Below are 6,877 nucleotides of genomic sequence, written 5' to 3'. Positions count from 1 at the left end.
GCCGAGCCAGTGTTTGGTGAAACGCCCATACTAAAAATTTTGTACCTTCTTTGAAGCAATGGATTCGGACATGGAGTACATATATGAGCACTATGTTGTGTCATCCGACGACTTGTCCGGCGAGGAGGACTATGCGAATGAAACGGCGATGATGCGGGTGGTACTTGCCGATGTGGAGTGTGTGGAAGAGCATGTTCACAACCTCTAGAGATCAATCAGGGTCATTGAGTGCTCAATCAGAACAAGGCATGGGGCCATTTGACATTGATGGATGACTACCTTGCCCCGGCACCCTATTCGCAAAAAATATTGCTGGCTCTTTCGGATGCAAAAATTTTCTTCAATCGCCTCTACAAGGGTGTTTGGACCTACGATGAATACTTCATCTTGAAGAAGGATGTCGTAGGAAGGATTGAATTCTTTGGTTACCAGAAGTGCACGGCTGCATGTGGATGCTTGCATATGGCCCGGCGGCAGATTCGTGGGACGAATACCTCCGGATATTTGAGGCACATGCGGAGAGCCATGCCCAAAATTTCTACTGCCATGGTCGAGGTGTTTGGATCTCTGTTTTTCAAAGAAACGAAATGTCACAGACACTGGGAGGTTCTTGACAATGTCTGAAGCAAGAGGGTGGCCAAGTTTGGCCGGTTCTCTTGATTGCATGCACTGGAGATGGAACAACTATCCAAAAGCTCTACAAGGGCAATACCAAAGCCATATTAAGAAGCCCACCATCATTCTTGAAGCAGTTGCATCACATGTCCTCTGAATTTGGCACGCTTTCTTTGGCATACCTGGGTCTCATAGTGACATCAATGTGCTACAGCGGTCTCCGCTATTTGTGAGGCCGACTGAAGGGCAAACTCCTCTTTGCAATTATACTGTCAATGGGGATCAATACAACATTGTTTATTATCTGGTTGACGTTATCTATCCTCCACGGGCTACCTTTGTCAAGATCATCTAAACTAGTTGGTCAGAAAAGGTCTCACTTTGCCCAAAGACAAGGAGCTAGAAATGACGTGGAGAGGATACTTAGAGTGCACCAGGCCCGTTTTGTAGTTGTTAGTGGACTTGCTAAACGATGGGATCCAGAGACCTTTTGGGAGATGATGACATGTTGTGTGATCATGTACAACATGATAGTGGAGGATGAGGGCGGAGATGTTGTCGCAACTCTTAAATTTGAGAATATGTGTGATCCTATCCAACTTCCAGGTCAGAATCCAATCACGTTTGATGAGTTTGTTCAAATGCATCAACAAATTCGGCATCGAAAAACTCATGAGCAGTCCAAGGGAGATTTGATTGAGCATCAGCCGGCAGCTAAAAGGGACAAGCAGAACATATATGCTAGTTAAATTCAAGTTTTAACTACTTTAAATTGAAATCTTTATTGGATCGTAGTATTTAATTTAGAACTACCGTCACTTGAACATTCTCAATAATCTACGATTTGATATGTTGTTATTTTGAGCTTGCGGGCTTGAAAGGAAAAAAGGACGAAGGTTATAGGGACATGGTTCCGGCTTATCACTTCACCAGTCTGCAGACGGATATAGTGTCTGATTTGAGGATCGGCATTGAAGATGCCCTTACCTATGTCTTTAGTCTTTTGTGAGATTTGTATCGCGTGGCTGAATATTTGCGCTAATTAACACGTAGAGAAGCAGGTTCGTGACGTGACATGGATTTTGGCGTTTGAAGCTCCGCGCTGTAGTCTAGCCGCTGCAACCAATAGGCGAGGGAGTAGGCAAAGCCTCCGAGGACCGAATTAATCGAGATGACGAGAGTGAAGAGTCGACGGACGCAAATGCCGCCAGCTTTGTTTATTTTTCGGGGACCCCTGTTTGTTTATTCTGACCATCTAGGATTGATTTGAGAAAAATGACGTTTAATCCGGGAGGCAGCCTTCGTCGGTAAGCAAGTCTGAGAAGCTACCACGTGTATGGGTTGCGATGCATCCATTTGTAAAAGATAGACACCTTTTCATGTCTCACGTGGAACCACGGCATCTGAGAAGCTACCTCTTACTGTATTCTGGAACAGGAAGAATCTGCAAGGAAAGTTGTTTCTTGTTTTTAGGACAACCACCCGTAGTATATAATAGTGCTCTTTAGTACGGAACAGTATAGTAGAGCCAACCATCCAACGCTATTCGTATATAATTTAGACACTGTTTGAACAAACCCGATGAAAGTCATACAAACACTTAGACACTGTTTGAAGAAACCCGATGAAAGTCATACAAACACGGCGTATTTCATATAAATAGAACGAAATTCATTACATTTCGGACATGCTTCAACTAAAAGCGGAGCTCGTCCGACTATGGATGTATAATTTCGCCTTCGGGGCCTCTGTCTTCGCCATATCTTCTCTATATCTGGTTGTGCCGCTCATCGCAGTGTTCATGCTCCAGACGAAGGGGAAGAGTGGCTACTCCGCTTCTGTGTAGCTGAGGCGGTGTAAGACGATGGTATGCGCTAAACCGGGCAAGACACCGTTTGTGTATGTCGGCGACCCTATAGCGGCGGCCATCGTCGGACCCAAGCGACGTCGGCCTCCCACGAACTACTTTCCCATGGTGTCAGCGGCGGACGCGGATGCGCTGGCTGTTGGGATCCACGGTAGGGTGCATAGATTGCAAATTGAAATTTTCCTACGCGCGGAGCAACCAAGAACATGCTACGGGAGATGGATCACAATTCGTTACCACTAGACGCGCAGTGCCGTGCAGCAGAAGAAGAGTTGGGGCAGCACATCCGCGTGGATCGTCTCCTCCTCGTCCGATCTCCCTCGTACAACCGGTCGTCGGAAATCCATGTCACGTCAAGAAGTTTCCTCATTCAGCTGGAGCGGCGCAAGTGCACCACCTCTAACGATATCCGCGCGTGCAGGAGGAACGTCGTGCGGCGGACTGCTAGGTCCGATTACACAACCGGCGGCGAGTGGAGGTGTCTATTCGCAACACATGTAAACCCTAATGACAGCACCGAAGCGATCAACCGCATGAGTTTGCCGCACCCACTTTATATAGGCGTCCGTCGCGGGCTCAATACTTGGGCCTCGCACGGACCCTAAAGACCATAAGTCTACTCGGCCACAATCCGAATACAGCTCGGATCACATCCGACTAGCATCCTCGGATCCAACCTCGTAGGTTCCTTCCCTTAAGCACGCGACCCCTTAGATTCAAACCGGCTTTGTCGCAGTTCGGATCACCTCCAGACTACATGGTTGGTAGCGGCCTCTAGCAAGGCGTGCCGACCACCAAGCAGACGATGAAGCTGGTTAGGCGAACCTGTACATCACACTTCCATTCCTTTTGCCACACGATATATATTGTCGGGCTCAAGGCAAGTCTGTCATCCTTGGGCTAGCCCGGCCTCTTTCTCGTTCCAGTGATGCCGACCACAAACCAGATTATCTCATAATCCTTGTCGCATGGCCATGCTTATCCTGGTCGGATTACACGAGGGGCCCAGAGTATATCTCTCCTTATCGGAGGGGCAAATCCCATCTTGCTCGACCATGTCTCGCTGCATGGGTCTGGACAAGCCCGAAACCTACCTTTTAGCTACTCAGTCATGAAGTAGCGTTTGGTTGGCTCAAAGCAAGTCTGTTACCATCCCGAGTACATGCGCCTGCTCAGGTTTTAGGACAAAGAACATATGTTATACTAGAGACTCACAGGTGACATATCGCTGCGTCTCATAGTTGGGTCTGTCCGACTCGGACCTTATCTCAACTCGGATCCGACTACGTTGAATCCGAACAGATCCTTCCGAGTCCACATTATCCGGTTAGCATCTAATGCCCCATGGCTAGTGAGACCAAGCCATCGGCCGTGTTATATGCTAGTCTAGTTGGTTGCGCGTCCACACAACCCTTTCGACTAGGGACCTTTTCGGACGTTCATCATACAATGCATAGTCCCACAAACAAGTCATGCACTTGCTGATACACATCAGTGATAATGTCCAATGACTATCTTTATTCATAAACACATAGGAAATATCATCATACATGATTGCCTCTAGGGCATATCTCCAACAGTCTCCCACTTGCACTAGAGTCAATCAAATAGACATCGAATGCCCATAGCTCTAACATGCCCCTCATGGTTGGATTGTGGAAGCGGCTTAGTCAATGGATCTGCAACATTTGCATCCGTGTGAATTTTGCATAACTCAACATCACCATTCTTTACGATCTTTCGTATCAGGTGATATTTCCGATCTATGTGTCTGGTCTTGTGGTGATCCCTCGGCTCCTTGGCTTGTGCGATGGCACCAGAATTATCACAATAAAGGTTCAACGGTTTTACCGAGGCTGGGAATATACCAAGATCATCCATAAAGTTCCGGATCCAAACACCTTCCTTTTCATTTTCTATGGTAGAATCGGCCACCGTATCTTGCTTGGAGCTCATCCAGCTCACTGCTCCTCCGTTCATGACATACACGAATCTGGACTGTGATCAACAATCATCTATGTCGGTTTGGAAACTAGCATCGGCGTAACCCCTTACGACAAGCTTTTCCTCACCTCCATAAACTAGGAACATCTCTTTAGTCATTTTCAGGTACTTCAAAATAGTCTTTACCGCTGCCCAGTGACTCTCACCTGGGTTGGCCTGGTATCAACTTGTTAGGCTTATTGCAAAAGCAACATCAGGCCGTGTAAATATCATGGCATACATGATGGATCCAATTGCCGAGGCATACGGAATCCGACTCATCCTGCTTCGCTCATCAGATGTTGAAGGACTCTGAGTCTCGCTTAGCCTTATACCATGTGAGACAGGCAAGAACCCTTTCTTGGCCTCACTCATGTTGAACCGCTTCAACACTTTATCTATGTACGTGCTTTGGCTCAAGCCGAGCAGCCTCCTCGATCTATCTCTATAAATCTTGATGCCTAAAATGTAAACTGCCTCACCAATGTCCTTCATTAAAAACTTGCCATTCAATGATTCCTTGACCGAGTTTAGCATCGAAACATCATTTCCGATCAGTAGTATGTCATCCACATACAAGATCAAAAACACAATCGAGCTCCCACTTAACTGCTTGTATAAACAAGTGTCCTCATCGCTTTTGATGAAACCGAGACCAGTGACGACCTCATCAAAACGAATGTTCCAACTCCGAGATGCTTGCCTCAACCCATAAATGGATCTCTTGAGCTTGCATACTTTACTAGTGCTAGTCGGATCGACAAAACCCTCGGGTTGTATCATATACACATCCTCGGTTAAATTTCCGTGAAGGAAAGCCGTTTTGATATCCATATGCCATATCTCGTAATCGAAATATGCAGCTATAGCTAGTACGATCCTTATCGACTTCAGCTTCGCTACCGGCGAGTAAGTCTCGTCGTAGTCAATTCCTTGAACTTGTCCATAACCTTTAGCGACAAGCCGAGCTTTGTGGATCTGAACATTTCCATCCACATCGGTTTTCTTCTTAAAGACCCATTTGCAGCCAATGGCCTTTACGCCAGGCGGCGGATCAACCAAGTACCAGACTTGATTTTCATCCATGGACTTTAACTCGGATCTCATGGCCTTTAACCATGCCTCGGAATTCGGGCTCACCATCACTTCCGCATACGTGGTCGGCTCATCACTTTCTAGCAACAATACATCACGCACTCTGCACAATCTTTCTGACCTCCGTAGTTCTGGTGCCGCTTCCACTACGGGTTCACTGACTGACTCCGGTATGATCTCATCACCTGCCGAGCCGTCCCCGAGTGGTACTCGAATTTCTTCGAGTCGGACCGTTCTCCCACTGGCCTCTCGACTGAGAAACTCTTTCTCAAGGAAAACCCTGTTCTGAGCAACAAACACTTTGTTTTCTTCCCGGTTGTAGAAGCTATATCCCAAGGTTTCCCTCGGATATCCCATGAATATGCATTTGTCCAACTTGGGTGTAAGCTTGTGTGACATAAGTCGCTTGACAAATGCTTCACAACCCCAAATCTTTAGAAAAGACAAACTGGGAGTCTTCCCGGTCCACATCTCATGTGGTGTCTTATCTACAGATTTTGATGGTACCCTGTTAAGTGTGAAAGCTGTAGTTTCTAGAGCGTATACCCAGAATGACAAGGCACTAGTGCAGAACCGGGCAATAGCACCGGTTCGTAAGGCCCTTTAGTGCCGGTTCGGTAACCGGCACTAAATCCCCCCCCCCTTAGTACCGGTTCAGCACGAACCGGTGCTAAAGGGCAACCACGTGGCACGAGCCAGCTCCGGGGGCGCGTAGGATATTAGTACGGTTGGTAACACCAACCGGTACTAAATGTTTGGGTGTGTTTTGGTTTTATTTTTTATTTTTACTTTAATTTTGTGTTTTCAATTTAATTTAGTGATTGTTTTACATTATAATGAGTTGTTAAATCATTAGGTGAAAGTACCGCAGATTAGTTTGACTGGATGCATGTGGATCCTAGCTAAGTCATCAAGTATATGCCATATCCATATTATATATACTTGATCACCTAATTAAGTGATCGAGGTAATATGGATATGGCATATACTTGATCACTTAGCTAGAATCCATCCAGTTGAAACTAATCTGCAGTTTCTTTCATAAATGATATAATAACTCGTCGTCATCATCATATTAATATAAAAACTCTTGCATCATATATATCATCACCAACAACAGTTTTCATAGCTAGCTAAAAATCATCATATAATAGTCGTCTCATTACCACTACTTCAGCATCATATAGTCATTACCGCTATCTAATCACCACCAACACTAGCTTAAAGAAGAAACATTCACTTGTACCAGAAGCCAAGATATCATCGAGTTCAACATGGTAATGATACTATAAGCGTTCATAACACCACAAAAGCAAA

Source organism: Triticum urartu, chromosome 2A, assembly GCF_056163025.1.
Source record: "Triticum urartu cultivar PI428250 chromosome 2A, HENAU_Tu73, whole genome shotgun sequence".
NCBI classification, from domain to species: domain Eukaryota; kingdom Viridiplantae; phylum Streptophyta; class Magnoliopsida; order Poales; family Poaceae; genus Triticum; species Triticum urartu.
This window is presented reverse-complemented; position numbering follows the sequence as displayed.